We start from the raw sequence: 19,437 nt of genomic DNA on the forward strand, positions 1-19,437 counted from the left end.
AACATTGTGTTGGAGGTCCTATCCAGAGCAATTAGGCTAAATAAAGAAATAAAATGCATCCAGAGCGGCAAGGAAGAAGTAATATTATCTCTATTTGCAGATGACATGATCTATACACAGAAAATCCTAAGGAATCCTCCAGAAAACTACTGAAACTAATAGAAGAGTTCAGCAAAGTATTGGGATGAAACATAAACATACAAAACTCAGTTGGATTCCTCTACACCAACAAAAAGAACATCAAAGAAGAAATCACCAAATCGATGCCTTTTACAGTAGCCCCCAGGAAGACAAAATACTTAGAAATAAATCTTACCAGAGATGCAAAAGATTTATACAAAGAAAACTACAGTACACTTCTGCACGAAACCAAAAGAGACTTACATAAGTGGAAGAACATACCTTGCTCATGGATAGGAAGACTTAACATTATAAAAATGTCTATTCTACCAAAAGTTATCTATACATTTAATGCAATTACGATCCAAATCCCAGCTACATTCTTTAATGAAACAGAGAAACAAATCACCAACTTCATATGGAAGGGAAAGACGCCCTGGATAAATAAGGCATTACTGAAAAAGAAGAACAAAGTGGGAGGCCTTACTTTACCTGATTTTAGAACCTTTTGTATATACCGCCACAGTAGTTAAAACAGCCTGGTGCTGGTACAACAACAGATACATAGACCAATGGAACAGAATTGAGAATCCAGACATAAATCCATCCACATATGAGCAGTTGATATTTGACAAAGGCCCCAAAACAGTTAAATGGGGAAAAGACAGTCTTTTTAACAAATGGTGCTGGCATCACTGGATATCCATCTGCAAAAAAATGAAACAAGACCCATACCTCACTCCATGCACAAAAACGAGCTCAAAATGGAACAAAGACCTAAATAGAAAATCTAAAACGATAAAGATCATGGAAGAAAAAATAGGGACAAAGTTAGCAGCCCTAATACATGGCATAAACAGTATACAAAACATTATTAAGAATGCAGAAGAAAAACTAGGTAGCTGGGAGCTCCTAAAAATCAAACACCTATGCTCATCCAAAGACTTCACCCAAAAAGTAAAAAGATTACCTACAGACTGGGAAAAAGTTTTTAGCTATGACATTTCCGATCAGCACCTGATCTCTAAAATCTACATGATACTGCAAAAACTCACCTGCAAAAAGACAAATAACCCAATTAAAAAATGGGCAAAAGATATGAATAGAGCTTCACTAAAGAAGACATTCAGGTAGCTAACAGATATATGAGGAAATGTTCACGATCATTAGCCATTAGAGAAATGCAGATCAAAACTACAATGAGATTTCATCTCACTCCAACAAGGCTGGCATTCATCCAAAAAACACAAAATAACAAATGTTGGAGAGGCTGTGGAGAGATTGGAACACTTATACACTGCTGGTGGGAATGTTAAATGGTACAACCACTCTGGAAATCAATTTGGCGCTTCCTTCAAAAGTTAGAAATAGAACTACCATATGATCCAGCAATCCCACTCCTCTGAATATATCCTAGAGAAATAAGAGCCTTTACACGAACAGATATGTGCACACCCATGTTTATTGTAGCACTCTGTTTACAATAGCAAAAAGATGGAAGCAACCAAGGTGTCCATCAGTGGATGAATGGTTAAATAAATTATGGTATAGTCACACAATGGAGTACTGCGCATCGATAAAGTACAGTGAAGAATCTGTGAAACATTTCATAACATGGAGGAACCTGGAAGGCATTATGCTGAGTGAAATTAGTCAGTTGCAAAAGGACAAATATTGTATAAGACCACTATTATAAGAACTTGAGAAATAGTTTAAACTGAGAAGAAAACATTCTTTTGTGGTTACGAGGGGGGGAGGGAGGTAGGGTGGGAGAGGGGTATTCACTAATTAGATAGTAGATAAGGACTACTTTAGGTGAAGGGAAAGACAACACACAATACAGGAGTGGTCAGCACAACCAGACTAAACCAAAACCTAAGAAGTTACCTGAATAAACTGAATGCTTCGAAGTCCAATGTAGCAGGGGCAGGGGTTTCGGGACCATGGTTTCAGGGGACATCTACGTCAACTGGCATAATAAAATCTATTAAGAAAACATTCTGCATCCCACTTTGAAGAGTGGTGTCTGGGGTCTTAAATGCTAGCAAGCAGCCATCTAAGACGCATCAATTGGTCTCAACCCACCTGGATCAAAGGACAATGAAGAACACCAAGGACACAAGGTAATTACAAGCCCAAGAGACAGAAAGGGCCACATGAACCAGAGACTACATCATCCTGAGACCAGAACTAGATGGTGCCCAGCTACAACTGATGACTGCCCTGACAGGGAACACAACTGAGAACCCCTGAGGGAGCAGGAGATCAGTGGGATGCAGACCCCAAATTCTCATAAAAAGACCAGACTTAATGGTCTGACTGCGACTGGAAGGACCCTGGTGGTCATGGCTCCCAGACCTTCTGTTGGCCCAGGACAGGAACCATTCCCAAAGCCAACTCTTCAGACAGGGATTGGACTGGACAATGGGTTGGAGAGGGATGCTGGTGAGGAGTGAGCTTCTTGGATCAGGTGGACACTTGAGACTATGTTGGCATCTCCTGTCTAGAGGGGAGATGAGAGGGTAGAGGGAGTTAGAAGCTGGCAAAATGGACATGAAAAGAGAGAGTGGAGGGAGAGAGCGGGCTGTGTCATTAGGGAGAGAGTAATTGGGAGTATTTTTTTTTTTTTTTTTAGTAAGGTGTATATAAGTTTTTGTGTGAGAGACTGACTTGATTTGTAAACTTTCACTTAAAGCACAATAAAAATTATAAAATATATATATATATTGGGGAACCTATGGGGCACAGTGATTAAGAGCCTGGCTGCTAACCATAAAGGTTGGCAGCTCTAATCTACCAGCCGCTCCTTGGAAACCCTGTGGGGCAGTTCTACTTTGTCCTATAGAGTTGGCATGAGTCAAAACGGACTAGTCAGCAAAGGGTTTAACGGGTTTTATGCACCTGCTTCTATTAGATCTATACCTAGGAGGGGAAGTGTTGGGTTACAGAAAATGTGTATTTCAGCTTTAGTAGATACTGGCAAAAAGTTTTCCAAATTGTAAACAATTTACAGAAAATACAACAGAGGTGGATCATTCAAAGCAAAGATTGACTGGGCTAACTACTGGCTGTCCACTCCAGTTGGGCAACAGTTCACACCTTTGCTGCAGACCCCCTTGACTGTCTTTGTCCATCTGTGTTACTTGTGTGGTCCCTGTGCTAGCACCTCCTGAGATTAAAAAATACAATTTACTTCTGAATATCTGTGGAAATATTAACTTTTTATAAATTAATCAAGGGTAAAAAAAAAAAAAAAACAATTACAAGCCCTCTAGCCTTGCTTATAACAGAGCAGTTTCTCCTTTTGGACTTCTCTTCTGTAGGCAAAACATTGGAATGAAGCTGTCATGGAGCAGTCAGCAACTCTAAACACAGAGAGGAAATCCCTGCTAATTCATTTCCAGGAAATTGAGAATTAAATATAAGTTTTGTTTAAGCTCATTTTGAGCTAAATCATGTTTATCTTTGCTTTCCTTACTTTCACCATTCTTATTAACCAAGTAGACAAAGCCTTTCATTATTTAAAAAAAAATGAAAAAATAAAATGAGATTTAAGATTATTTTTAAAGTAAAAATAATATAGTAGTATATTAACAATACAAAATTATTACAGATGTGTTGTTTATTTAAATTTATTTTATAATCTTATGTGAGTGTAGCCCTTATAAATACTTAAGATGATATATTTATAAGGTACAGTATTTTTTCTGCATACTTTATGCTGTATGCTTGAAAAGGCTTTTGGCATATGTTTTGTTTTGTCTTGTTTTCTGGGTCCTGAGTCAATCACACACTGTATTTAAAACTAACCCCAAAAATGGGAACTAGGGGTGAAAACAGAGTGGGTAGGTCTGTGATGAATATTGTTTGATATGGTTTTAAAATATCTATGATATTATTCAACGGCTAGTAAATTTGTCTAGTTAAAATCAGAAAAGGCGTAAGTCAGGGTTGTATCCTTTCACCATACTTATTCAATCTGTGTGCTGAGCAAATAAGCCAAGAAGCTGGACTATGTGAAGAAAAACATGGCGTCAGGATTGGAGGAAGCCTCACAAACAACCTGCGTTATGCAGATGACACAACCTTGCTTGCTGAAGGTGAGGAGGACTTGAAGCACTTACTGATGAAGATCAAAGGTACAGCCTTCGTATGGATTACGCCTCAACATAAAGAAAACAAAAATCCTCAAAACTGGACCAAAAACAACATCATGGCAAACAGAGAAAAGATTGAAGTTGTCAAGGATTTTATTTTACTTAGATCCACAACCAATGCCCATAGAAGCAACAACCGAGAAATCAAAGGATGTATTGCATTGGACAGATCTGCTGTGGAAAACCTCTTTAAAGTGTTAAGAAGCGAAGATGTCATTTTAAGGACCAAGGTGCACCTGACCCAGACCATGGTATTTTCAATGGTCTCATATGCAATGTTTTCCATAATTTCTTACGAACCACATAGTTGAATGCCTTTGCATAGTCAATAAAACACAGGTAAACACCTTCCTGGTGTTCTCTGCTTTCAGCCAGGATCCATCTGACATCAGCAATGGTGTCTGTGGTTCCATGTCCTCTTCTGAAGCCGGCCTTAATTTCTGGCAGTTCCCCGTCAATATACCGCGGCAGCAACTTTTGAATGATCTTCAGCAAAATTTTACTTCTGTGTGATATTAATGATATTGTTCAGTAACAATCCTTTTGATATGTTTCCATCATTTTTTGCCTTGAACACTCCTTTACAACATGGTACCTCACAATGTTGTAGGTTCATATTGTACATTTCTTGCCCAAGCCCTGGAGACAACCATTCTCCAAAGCCCCAGCAACTTTTATGGGAAAATTAGATTCAGAAGCCAAGATTTAGGTGCTAGACGTGCCCCTTTCTACCGGGGCATCATTGTTTCTGGACACTCTCAGCAAACAGAGCTATTAAAATATGAGTCAATATCACACATGTATTTTTTTCTGTGTCATCTATCCACATACATATTTATAACATGAGTTTATACTGATACCTCCCTTAACATGGGTTTAATTGTCAGAATTATACAAAAATGTATTCTCAGAGAGCCCTCCCAAACTTAAATGTGCTTTATTGAACACAAAAATCTAAACAGTAGAATAGCACATTAATCGTGAAATTCTGTACTCATAAATTTTAAGGAAAATATTAGGTTATTGGTAGATGAAAAAAGTACTAAAAGTTTAAAAAATAATCCAAGAAGCTGGACTATGTGAAGAAGCACGTGGCATCAGGATTGGAGGAAGACTCATGAACAACCTGCGTTATGCAGATGACACAACCTTGCTTGCTGAAGGAAGAGGACTTGAAGGACTTACTGATGAAGATCAAAGGTACAGCCTTCGGTATGGATTACGCCTCAACATAAAGAAAACAAAAATCCTCATAACTGGAGCAATAAGCAACATCATGGCAAACGGAGAAAAGATTGAAGTTGTCAAGAATTTCATCTTACTTGGATCCACAACCAATGGCCATAGACGCAACAGTCAAGGTATATACCTACTCTTTTTTTTTTTTAGCTATGTGGATATTATTTTTGCAATTATTGGTTATGTCAACTGCTGACATTTTGGTAGCAGCCAAGCTCTTAACCACTGCACCACCAGGGCTCCTTTTCAAACAATAGCCTAAGCATATTGATTTTATATATCTATAAAACTTTATATACACATATATTTTTCAATACACCTAAACTTTTCCTAACATAATATTTCTTCTCCCCTTCTGTATAATTATCATTGAGCATATCAACAGTAGAGTCACTAAGCATGCTTACAATAGGAAAAAAATAAGAACCAGAAGGACACAAAAATACGAAATTATCAGCTAATGAAAAGTAAAATAGAAAAGTAGTGAAAAGTTAATGACTCTGGCCCAAATGCAGTCATATTTAAAAGTCCTAACCAAACCAAGAACCAAACCTACTGCCATCAAGTTGATTCTGACTCGTAGTGACCCTATAGGATGGAGTAAAACTGCCCCATAGAGTTTCCAAGGAGCGCCTGGCAGATTTGAACTGCTTACCTCTTGGTTAGCAACCGTAACACTTAACCACTACACCACCAGGGTTTCCTTAAAAGTCCTAAACCAAAAAAAACCAAACCCACTGCTGTCGAGTCAATTCCAACTCATAGCAACCCTACAGTACAGAGTAGAACTGCCCCATAGAGTTTCCAAGGATCGCCTGGCAGATTCAAACTGCTGACCTCTTGGGTAGCAGCCATAGCACTTAACCACTATGGCACCAGGGTTTCCTTAAAAGTCCTAGGAGGCAGTAAATAGTTCTTAGTTTTGTATTAATGTAACAAAAATTGGCATACAAATATACAATTACATTTTAAAGGAAAAGAAGCAATCAGATGACCTGACAGACTAAGAGCTATTCCAGGAATCTCCTTGTTGGAGGATCAGGCCAAAGCCATTCTCAAATGCTTGGGAGGTCCAAAGCAGGTCATACAAAGTCATTCCATCCTTCTTTCTCAAACCTCCCTCAGGTACACTTCTATAAAGGTAAAGTCTTTTAACAATACTCCTTCTTCATGGTGGGGAAAATTACGAAAACAATCTTGGGTATTTGGAATTGGGGTCACTTGGCTTTGTTAATGGTGAGAGTGATGATAATCAAAATCCACTGCCATAGCCATTTCTGACTTATGGTGGCTCTACAGGGATGACTATGGAATACAGAGCTTTTGTTTGTTTCACTATTTGTTGATTTTAGCACAAGATTATTTCTACCACCTCTGTGTCATCCCACCTTCACATGTCCGGTGACCTCTGGTATAAAATGTGACATTTAAGACAGTTCCCTTACTTATCACAATTCTGTTTTTTTTTTTTTTTTTTAAGTGATGGTACCTGAGCTTTGGGATAATTCGGATGTAGAAAAGATGATTGTTAAGGGAGATTATAGGATTCCTCAAGCCTTATTTCTTTGATGTAGACATTGAACATCCATAATTAATTTACATGCAGTTAGCATTATTAAAACAGTAAACACAATATAATTTAACTGAAAAAATGTAGAAATAGGTTAATAGAATAAAATCCAGTTGTATACTGTTTTCAAAAGACTCATATTAAACATAAGGACACCAAAGATTGAAAGGAAAAGGATGGTTAAAAAAAAAAAAGAAAAAAACTAGGCAAATACAGAACAGAAAAGTTGGGTAGCTGTATTAATGTCATACGAAATGGACAAAGGCAAATGGCATGACTGGATATACAGAGCCTCATTACATAATGATAGAAAGTTCAGTTCAGCAGGCTGGAACAAGTAAGTCTAAACATGTTCATTTCCTAACACAGCTGCAAAATAGAAAAAGCAAAAAAATTGATAGAACTGCCAGAAATAGACAAATCCATGATTATTGTAAAAATATTTTAGTACATGTCTTTCAATATTGATAGATCAAGCTGACAGAAAATTACTAAGGGAATATAATTAACAAACTTGATTTAACAGACATATATGAAACTGTACCCAACAACTAGAGAATATACTTCTTTTATCAAACATAAACAAAACATTTATGAAAACTGGCCACATGCTGTCATAAAACAAGGTTCAAGAAATTTTAAATAATTGACATTATGCTAATTGTAGTCTCTTCATTATATTCTTTAATAAGAGAAACCAGTAATAAAAATGCAAAAAAAAAGCCTGCACACGTATATTTGGAAATTAAAGTGGAAAGCTAATGTCTAAATAAATTATGGGTTAAATAAAATACATATGGAAACTAGAAAATGTGATAATACCAAAACAAACAAAACAAAAAGCTTTTGAGGTATGTAAAATCAGTACTTGCATGAAAATTTATAAATTTCAATGTTTGTGTTAGAAAAGAAAAATGGCCAAAAATTATGAGCAAAACATCCATAGCAAGAAAAAACAAACACAAAATAAACAAAGAAAGGGAAAGAAACAACAATGTTAAAAAAAGTAATTAAAAATAGAAAATGAAGGTAAAATACAGATGATCAACAAAGTTACAAATTGTTTCTCCAAAGACAAGTTAATATGATAAAACATTGGCAAGATTTATCAACCAAAAATATAGAAGGGCAACATAAAAAATATTAGAACAGGAATGTGGACAAAACTATAGATGCAAAAGAGATAAAATGACTAGGAAACTGTTATGAAGAAATTTATGTTAATACGTTTGAAAAATTAGACAATATAAAGTCTTCAGATTGCCCATTGCTGTTAATTTTCTTTTCTTATCAAGTAACCTGATTTTATCTTGTATCTCACCTGCTTGTCTGAGCTTTGACCTCATTTCGTGCTATCCTTGGACTGTGTTCTGTTGACAAGACTGTACTTGATCTGCCCATGCCCTGCACTGTGAATGAGCCAAGTTGCCCATTCTAAACCTTCTCAACATGCCTCACCCTGGGATAGGTGTGAGGATGGTGCTCCCACCTTCTCTCCGCAACCCTCTGACTGCCTCAATAGTCACACATACACACACTCACACACAATATACAATCCCTGAAGTCGTAAAGGAGTATTTGAAGATGGCAAAAACTGCTTGCCATCGGCTGCTAACCTAAGGGTTGGCAGTTGGAACCTACCCAGTAACACCACCAAAGAAAGGCCTGGAATCTGCTTCCTTAAAAATTACAGCCAAGAAAGCCCTACAGCGTGGTCCTTCTCTGCAACATATGGGGTCGCCATGAGATGGAATCGACTCGATGGCAATGGGTTTGGATTTGTGTTTTTTGTTTTTATTTGAAGCTGGAGTTAGCTTCTTGGGCATGCAACCTGTATAGTTGCTCAAGGTCCCACACCCAGAAGGGCCCTGTGCTTAGTTTAATACTCTGCAGTCTCCATCTTGAAATTCTTAATCATTTTTTAACAAGATGACCCATGTTTTTGTTTTGCATTGAACCCTGCAAATTACGTAGTAGTGCTGTACGGAAACACTGAAGATAAGGAGTAGAGGATGGTACTTGAAGAACATTTCTCTAGAACTGTCCCCATTGCATTCAAAGCCTAGTGCTGTTTTTTACTAGTTTTATAATTTCAGGTATGGGAATAATAATAAAAAATAATAATAATAACTTTTTTTTTTAACCACTAAATTCCTGGAGCTGTTGTGAAGAATAAATAAGTTAATACATATAAAAGCACTGTTACGTGTTGATTTGTGTCCCCCAAAACATCATGTTCAAGTTCTAGTCCCCAGTGCCTGTAGACGTGACCTTGTTTGGAAATAGAGTTTTTTGCAGATGAGGTCAGATTAGAGAAGGGTGGGCCTTAATCCAACATGACTACTGTTATTATGGAGCTAGAAAAGACTATCCCTTAAAGCCCTTCAGAAGGAACCAACCAACCTTACTGACACTTTGATTTCGGACTTCTGGCCTCCAGTACTTTGAGAGAATAAATTTCCGTTGTTTTAAGCTACTCAGTTGGAGGTACTTTGTTAAGGCAGCCTTAGGGAACTAATGCAAACACCTAGAATAATGCCTGGAACGTTGTAAGTGCTAAATGCTTTGGCTTAAAAGACACCTATCAAGAGGGACCAGACCCTGGAGAAGGACATCATGCTTGGTAAAGTAGAGGGTCAGCAAAAAAAGAGGAAGACCCTCAGCTAGATGTATTGACACAGTGGCTGCAACAATGGGCTCAAACACAGCAACGATTGTGAGAATGGCACAGGACTGGGGAGTATTTTGTTCTGTTGTATATAGGGTCACTATGAGTTGGAACTGACTTGATAGCACCTAACAACAACAAAGGAAACCCTGGTGGCCTAGTGGTTAAGTGCTACAGCTGCTAACCAAAGGGTCGGCAGTTCAAATCCACCAGGCACTCCTTGGAAACTCTATGGGGCAGTTCTACTCTGTCCTACAGGGTTGCTATGAGTCGGAATCGACTCGATGGCACTGGGTTTGGGTTTTTTGGTTAACAAAAACAAAAGACATACATACACAGAATTAATGGGATTTAAGTTGGAATTCAAAAGAAGGAAAGAGGCATACCCTGTTTGGTTCTATTTTAGCGTAAGATTTGTTATATATTGAATTGTGTGCCCAAAAATGATTTTAATTACCTGTGAATGTAATTTTGTTTGGAAATAGGGTTTTGTTTTTGTTATGTTAATAAAGTCATACCTACTTAAGGCTGATCCTAAACCTAATCACTCTAAGTTGTAAAAAGACCAGAATAGACAGAGAGACACAGATGAGGGAAGACAGAGAGAATCGTCAATAAGCCAAAGTATGCCAAGGAAGCGAGGAATGCCAGGGATACCAGCAAAGAAGGAATCAACACAGCCAAGAACCTGTTTGAAGTTTTAGCCTCCAAAACTGTGAGAAAATAAACTTCTGTTCTTTAAAGCCACTCGCTTGTGGTATTTGTGTTATAGCAGAGCTAGGCCACTAAGACAAGATCTAAAAGTTTGTCAGCAAACTGAGGATTCGCTGATTCTTTAATTTGTTTTGTTTTAATATATTTTGTCTAGACCAGAAAAAGAAAAAGAAAGGAATCCCCTGGAATTGGGGACACCAATCTGGTCTCTTATTCAGATCTAAGGCTGACTCCTCCCTCTTTACAGCAACACAAATGGAAACTAAATAAATAAATAAAGCTATGATTACGTTCCACCTTAACCAAACCAAACAAAATCCGTTGCCATGGAGTCAATTCTGACCTATAGCAACCCTATAGGACACAGGGTTGGAAACCATAGGGTTTCCAAGGAGCTGTTGGTGGGTTCAAACTGCTGACCTTTTGGTTAGCAGCCAAGCTCTTAACCACTGACCTTAGAGGTTAAATATTTCCAAGATTTAAGTGGGAGGTAGAGAAGAACTTCAACCTATGAAAGGTTGCTCTGAATTTAATCTAGTAATAGTTCTGGGAAACCAGGATTCAGAAGACCTTACGGCAGCTGCAAGAAAGCATTTAGAATAAGGGCAAATTTGATGAGAAAGAAATTGTCCAGGGGACAGAGTCTTCCTGGGGTGAAAGCATGTCCTTATGGGACTGCTCGGTAAGTGTGGGATGGAGACAATTAAGGTAGACACAGTTGCTTTGTGTGAACGCCTCACCACAGCCTCCTCACAAAAGAAAACAAAAAACCTCATTGTCGTTAAGTCTATTCAACTCTTTCTTGGTGACCCCTCTTTCTAAATAATGAGAAATTGATTGATCCTTCTATGGGGTTTCCACGGGGAAGGAGCATATGATTGGGGTTTCTGATCACCCACAGAAATAGAGTCCACGCTCAGCATGACCAGCAGTGTGTAGATAGAGATGGTACAGAGAGGCGTGTGGGAATGAAAATACAGCCATGTTTTTATTTGCATTTCACACGAGTCTACTGCACAATACACGGAAATTTGATTCTCTTGGAAGGAATTTTTTCTTAAGTGTAAATCTAGAGTTGACATAGCTGCCAGATTAGAGTCCAAAAGCCATAGTATAAATGAATAATCTGTTTCTAAAACATTTTCTTACGTGTTATGGATTGAATTATATCCCCCCAAAAGATATGGTGAAGTTCTAATCCCTGTACCTGTGAATGTGACCTTGATTAGGGAAATAGTCTCTCTTTGAAGGTATTATCAGTTAAGTCATAGAGGAGAAGAGTGGGTGTTAGTCCTAATCCCTTCTCAGTGCTGTTTTATAAAAGGGAAGAACAGACATAGAGAAAGGGAGAGAGAGAAAGGGTAAGAAACCACGTTAAGATATAGCTACAAGCAGACATGGCCCCTGGAATCTCTGTTAGCCCAAAACTAAAACCATTCCCGGAAGCCAACTCTTCAGACAAAGATTAGACTGGCCTATAAGACATAAAATGATACTCATGAAGAGTGTGCATCTTAGTTCAAGTACGCACTTGAGACTAAATGGGCAGCTCCTGTCTGCAGGCGAGATGAGAAGGCAGAGAGGGACAGGAGCTGGAATGGACACAGGAAATCCGGGGTTGCAAAAGGGAGTGTGCGGTCACATTATAGAGAGAGCAACTGGGGTCACAGAACAATGTGCGTATAAATTTTTGTATAAGAAACTAATGTGAACTATAAACTTTTACTTAAAGCACAATTAAAAAAAAAAAAAAAGCTATAGTTACAAGCAGTGAAGAAATGCGAAGGATTGCCAGCAGCCACTAGAAGCTAGGAGAGAGATAAGGAACAATTCCTCTCTCTGAATCCTCAGGAGGAATTGAAACAATCCATACCCTGGTTTGAACTTCTCCAAACCCATTGCCATGGAGTTGATTCCGACTCATAGTAACCCTAAAGGACAGATAAAACTGCCCTATAGGGTTTCCAAGAGGCACCTAGTGGATTCGAACTGCTGACCTTTGGGTTAGCAGCCTTAGTTCTTAACCACTGCGCCACGGGGATTTCCAAATTCTAGCTGTGGCTTGAGTGCTAATTCTGGGAATGGGTAGTCTACATCTCTCTGAAGTAAGATAGTTGGTCCACCTTTGCATGTGTGCATGATAGAAATTATGAGTTTTCTAGTATGTCAAGGTGCTAGACTTGGTGAAAAAGTGAATTCAACAAATACTTGTTGATCAGCTCCTCTATTTCAAGAAGACTCTGCTCTGTTGAACACAGATGATAGTGATAAATATGAGAAGGTTCCTGCATCCCCAATCCTGCCTGTCCCAGTGAGTATCTGTTCCCTGTATCATCCATTCATTTAAGCCACTTCTTCCAGCCTTCCTGTTCTCCTACCCTTTTCCAGTCCCTCAGCAAACACCCGAGTCTACCCCTGAAGTGGATTTTTCCCTTTATATAGACAAATTACAGAATTATGGAAGCAATCTAAACACATAGGTGTTGAATAATTTATGCTAGTTTTGTCAAGGTATCAGAACTAAAGTTTAGACAATGATTTTAAAAATTCTATTTAAAAGTAGACAACCAGAATGCTCCTTAGCAAGGATGGCAAGACTTCGTCAAACATAATTTGGACATATTGTGAGGAGGGACCAGTCCTTGGAGAGGCACATCATGCTTGGTAAGGTAGATGGTCAGTGAAAAAGACCAAAACCTTCAACAAGATGAATTGACACAGTGGCTGCGACGATGGGCTGAAACATAACAATAATTGTGAGGATGGCGCAGGACCAGGCAGTGTTTCATTCTGTTGTAGATAGTGTTGCCGTGAGTCAGAATGAACTCCATGGCATCTAACAACAACAACAAACAGAAGTAGACAGTGAATTTTAGATTATAGGAAGACAATTCTTCCTTAATTATGGGCAGAGTGATTCATTTAACATATTGAGGGAAAACAAGCTAAATGTTTGAGATTAGGGTGTTTGTCTTTCTGTTGAATAATACATATATGTGTGTGTGTGTGTATACACACACACATAGATATATATGCACATAAATTTTTTTTTTTTTTTAATAAAGAGAGAGAGAGACTCTGGGTGGTGAAATGGTTAACGGTCTAGGTTGCTAACTGAAAGGTTGGAAGATCAAATCCACCTAAAGATTCTTCAGAAGATAGGCCTAGAAATCTGCTTCCAAAAAAATCAACCATTGAAAACCTTATGGAGCACTGCCACTACCCTGACACACATGAAGTCTTCAAGAGTCGGGCCAGTTTCCAGCAACTGGTATATGTACATGAATGTATATGTATACGTAGATAGATAGATAAATAGAAAGAGAGGAAGAAAGAAAGAAAAGTTCTAGACATTAAAGCCATGGGTTTAAAACCTATAAATTAGTTTTTTTTTTCTTTTCAGTATTTTGAAGTGAAAATCTCATCCAAATCCTTAATTTTTAAAAATAATGTAATAAGTGAACGTTACAATTTTGAGCCTAAAGGTTAGGCTCACCTGTCCCTATTATATTTCTCCTTCAATTCCTAGCACTGTATTACAGAGAAGGATCAAAATTTTTCTTCCATATTACAAACTTTTATATTCTATAACTGCTGTTACAGAACTTGAAAATAGGACTTTTGGTTTACAACCAATCAACACATTGCATTCACTCTGAGTTACACAGAGTGTTTCGGAAACTGGGACATGTCGAAGATATAATGACCTGATAGCAAAAAAGATGGCAACTGTCCAACAATGAAGCATTAAGGAACTAGAAATTTCTAAAGAACACCCAAGAGTGGAGCATGTCCTTTGGACCTGGGATCTCTGCACTGAGAAGCTCCTGGAAGTAGGAGACAGACAGAGAGAGAGAAAGCTATAACACCAAAGATGCTAAGAACCAGCAGCACAGAAACAGCAGTAGCAGAGGCAGGAGACCGGCAGGAGATGATGCAGTGGGCTTCCCAGCCCACGGAGCAAGAAAGCTGAGTACCTTAGGGCAGGAGGCTTGCTGATGGAATAGGGAGCCTCCAGGCCGAGGGGCCGAGGGGCCGAGGGCCAGAGAGAGACCTGCCTGCTGGCACAACTGGGAAGAGGCTGTCCTGATGGAAGAACTGTATCCTGAGTGTTCCCAAGCCTGAATTGTAACTGTTACTTCCCTAATAAACCCCACAACTGTGAGTATAGTCTGTGAGTTCTGTGTGGCCATTGCGATGAATTATCGAACCCAGCAGAGAAGTAGAGAGTGCCATGGGAGGGATGGTTGGTGTCAGAATTGGTAAAAATATTGAAGAGGGGAGTTATGTCTGACCTCCACCTCATAGGAATCAGACCCGGGCAGTTGATCTTGGTTGTCCTTCCCCCTTGTGAAGTTAGAGGAGGTCAGTCATCTCCCCCGTGCCATTTTTACAGTTCTACTCTGCAACCAGGGGCTACCATGAGTTGGAATCTACTTGATGACGTTTTGTTGTTGCTGTCTTATTTCATAATAATTTTAGATTTACAAAAAAGTTACAAAGACTGTTCTGCATCCCCTGGTCTAGTTTCCCTATTGTTGACATATCACTGCTGACCTTTGTCACAACTAAGAAACTCACATGGGTGCATTGCTATTAGTTAAACTTCACACTTGATTAAGCCTTTATTAGTTTTCCTCTTCCAGAATCCCGTGCAGCATACCTCATTGCATTTAGTCCTTATGTCTCCTGGCCTATGATTCTCCCTCAGTCTTTCCTTGTTCTTCATGGTTTTGACAGCTGTAAGGAGGACTGGTCAAACGTTTTGTAGAATTTCCCTCAGTTTCTGTCTGTCTGATATTTTTCTTGTGGTTAGATTGGGGTTATGAATTTTGGGGAAGAATACCATAAAGGTGAAGTACACTTCTTATCACATCAAATCACAGACATGATGACCTTGTGTCTTAGGCTGGGTTCTCTGGAGAAGCAAGACCAATGAAGCGTATATATATAAACCAAAACCAAACCAACGCAGTCAAGTCGATTCTTACCCACAGCCACCCTATAGAGAAGAGTAGCACTGCCCCATATGGTTTCCAAGGAGTGGCTGGTGTATTTGAACTGCCAACCTTTTGGTTAGCAGCTGAGTTCTTAACCACTGTGCCACCAGGGCCTCATATATATATATGGGTATACACACACACACACACACACACACACACACACACACAGAGACAGAGAGACAGAGAGATTTATCTCAAGGCAATGACTCGCATTGTGGTGCTGGTGAAGAATATTGAATATACCATGGACGGCCAAAAGAGTGAAAAAATCTGTCTTGGAAGAAGTGCAGCCAGAATGCTCCTTAGAGGCAAGGATGGCGAGACTGCGTCCTATAGTTTGGACACGTCATCAGGAGGGATCTGCCCCTGGAGAAGGACATCATGTTTGGCAGAGTAGAGGGTCAGCGGAAAAGAGAAAGACCCTCAACGAGGTGGATTGACACAACAATGAGCTCAAGCATAAGAACAATTGTAAGGATGGCTCAGGACCAGGCAGTGTTTCGTTCTGTTGTGCATAGGTCGCTATGAGTAGGAACCGACTCGACGGCACCTAACAACAACAATGACTCACGTGGTTGTAGAGACTGGTAAGTCCCAAGTCCATGGGCCAGGCATCAGGCTGGAGGCTTCTCCTGACTCCTATAGCTGCAGAGCTGACGAACCCATGATTGGTATGTCAGACAGCAGGCTGCTGGCTCTGCAGGCTGTGGAGGCTGACGAATCCCGAGAAAGGCAGGCAGTACTTCAGGTTGCTGGTTCAGGTTCCAAGAAGTGGAGATTATATGTTGGTGAACCAGATGCAGGATCCAGAGTGAGCAAAAGGCAGAGAACTTTGCCAAAACCTCCATATGTATTGGATGCAGGCCACACCCCCAAGGAAACTCCCCTTGCAACTGATTGGCTGATCATATCAGATCACATCATGCAGGTGATTACATTATACCACAAAATGGAGGATAATTACATTATTACATAATTGCCAAGTTACATCATTACATAACTGCCAAACCACTGAGCTGACACACAACATTAACCATCGCAACTGGCAAGGTAGTGTTTGCCAAGTTCCCAAGAAATAATTTTTAAATTCGTATTTTCCTGTAGTCATGAAACTACTTAGAAATACAGGCTACACTAATTCCGAATCAAACACAAAATGCTCGTTTGGGCAATGCAGCAGTTTTCTTCCTTCCCCTTGTTGATCGGCTGTATACCTACATAACCACTAGAGGGAAGCACTACAACAACTAAAGTGAACGGCCTGGTGTTAGCAATGCAATCGATGGATATTGAAATACAAAAATTATAAAACCATGACTTGGAAGGATGTTAGAAGTCCAAATCGAACCTTTTAGTGTTTCCTCAAACAATATTCAACTCGTAGTGAAAGTTTGCGATATCAGAGTTTCTACTCTTTTCCTATTCAATGGAAATTTTGATTCAGTTGAGTTTCACTAAATTAGTTGCGTACCTAGGAACATGGACACATTTATATTCCCCAAAGCTTCCAAAAACCTGTTGCTGTTGAGGCAGTTCTGACTCGTAGCAACCCTGTAGGACTGAGTAGAACTGCCCCACAGGGTTTCCAAGGCTGTAAATCTTTTCGGCAGCAGACTGCCACATCTTTCTCCCACAGGGCAGCTGGTGGGTTTGAACTGCTGACCTTTCTGTTAGCAGCCAAGTGCTTTAACTACTGCGCCACCAAAGCTCCTTCTCCAAAACTTGGGAGCAATGTAAAGAAATGGTAATCAGGTAATGACTGGAGAGGGGACGGCTGGAGGACAAACTCTGTGGTAAGTTCGTCCTGGTATTGAAGGAATGGCATTCCATCTCTGACTTCAAACAGCTCTTGCTCACAACTTGCCTCCGTTTACCAGGAGATGGTTAGGGGGATATTTTCTTGTTCTGACATAGTTTTTCTGGTTCTTCAGTGTCTAGCCTTCCTCATTCATCTCCATGTGATTCATCCTTTCTTATTTTCACCCAAAAACATGCATTCCCTTATCAATGCACAATGAAATACACACCTGACCTTTCATTATCGTGTTTAATGATATATTCTAATATCTATACCCAGTGCCTAGTTGTCTACTGCTTATTTTTTTACTATTCATATGTCTACACTAAGCCAATTTACACAATCACCTAATTTAATTTTTGCAGGTACTCAGTGTGGCCCTTATTATTATTAGTTCTAGTTTATAGATGAAGACGAGGAGCCATAACCCAAGAAACCAAACCCACTGCTGTTGAGTCCATTCCAACTCATAGTGACCGTATAGGACAGAGTAGAACTGCCCCATGGAGTTTCCAAGGAGCGCCCGGTGGATTCAAACTGCTGATCCTTTGGTTAGCAGCAGTAGCACTTAACCACTATGCCACCAGGGTTTCCATGAAGAGCCATAGAGAAGTTATATACTTGCCCACGGTCTCAAAACTACTACATGGTGGATCTGAACGTGAACGTTAGCAATCTGAGTTCTCAGTCTGTTGTGCTTACCACTTCTTCACACCGGAGGAGTGTTTTAAAACTGTCAAATGCTAGTCAGATGGAAATTATTATTACATTGGTTCTCAAAAAGTATATTACAAAATAAATACCAAGTAACCATGTTTCAGTGAGACAAACAGCAGCCAGTTCTACAAGTGCTTTTTAACTCTCCATTTTCATCTAATATACCAAACGAGGCACTCATATTGAGAACTGCTAAGAATTTTTGTCCTTCCTACACTATGAGTTATTTAAAATAGGGAGTATTTTTCATGTTGGACTATAGTAGTGGGGTCAGGAATAGAAGAGATATTTGCCAAAGAAATGTGTAACTGGACACAGGAGTATGGGAACATAGAAACAGCAGCTTCTGCACGTCTGGCTCTTTTTTTTTCTTCTCCATAAATCCCTCTGCTTGGCTTCTCCATTGCTTGTCCTTGTTTCTCTGCCAAGTTTCACAGTTTGCTCTGAAGCTTAACCCTTACTACAAGTTCATCTAATTCTTTAACCATTCATCAAGTTGTTTTTAGAACAGCCCCGGTAAGTAAAGCATTTGAGCTAGAGGACATAAAGATGATAAAAACAAGGTCTCCAACTCCAAATATTTGAATGGCAATGTTATGGATTTGAAAAGTGTTCCCCTGTAAAAGATATGTCAAATTCCTAAGCCCTGAATTTGTGAATGTGACTTTGTTTAAAAATGTTTTTGTTGTTGTTCGGTGCCATTGAGTTGGTTCTGACTCATAGCGACCCTATGTACAACAGAACGAAACACTGCCCGGTCCTGCGCCATCCTCACCATCGTTGTTATGTTTGAGCCCATCATTGCAGCCACTGTGTCAATCCATCTCATTGAGGTTCTTCCTCTTTTTCACTGACCGTCTACTTTACCCAGCATAATGTCCTTCTCCAGGGAGTGGTCCTTTCTGATAACATGTCCAAAATATATGAGACAAAGTCTCGCCATCCTCGCTTCTAAGGAGCGCTCTGGCTGTACTTCTTCCAAGGCAGACTTGTTCATTCTTCTGGCAGTCCATGGTATAACCAATATTCTTCACCATCACCATGATTCGAAGGCATCAATTCTTCTTTGATCTTCCTTATTCATTATCTAGCTTTTGCATGCATATAAGGTGATTGAAAATATCATGGCTTGGGTCAGGTGCACCAAAATCCTCAAAGTGACATCTTTGCTTTTTGACACTTTAAAACAGTCTTTTACAGCAGATTTAAAAATAGGTTTTTTTTTCCCCCCTCCCCCGGGTTATCAGTCAAGTCAAGTGAGGTCAAATCAGAGTAAGGCATGTCCCAATCTTAATCCCTTCTCAGTGGCGTCTTGTGAAAAGGGAGTCACACAGAGAGGCATGACAGACCCCCTGTGAGTATACATCTACAAGCAAAAAATACCAAAGATTAGAGGTAGCCACCAGAAGGCGGGAGAGAGGCACTGAACGGTCCCTCTCTCAAAACCCTCC

This window comes from Elephas maximus, chromosome 23 (assembly GCF_024166365.1).
Source record: "Elephas maximus indicus isolate mEleMax1 chromosome 23, mEleMax1 primary haplotype, whole genome shotgun sequence".
NCBI classification, from domain to species: domain Eukaryota; kingdom Metazoa; phylum Chordata; class Mammalia; order Proboscidea; family Elephantidae; genus Elephas; species Elephas maximus.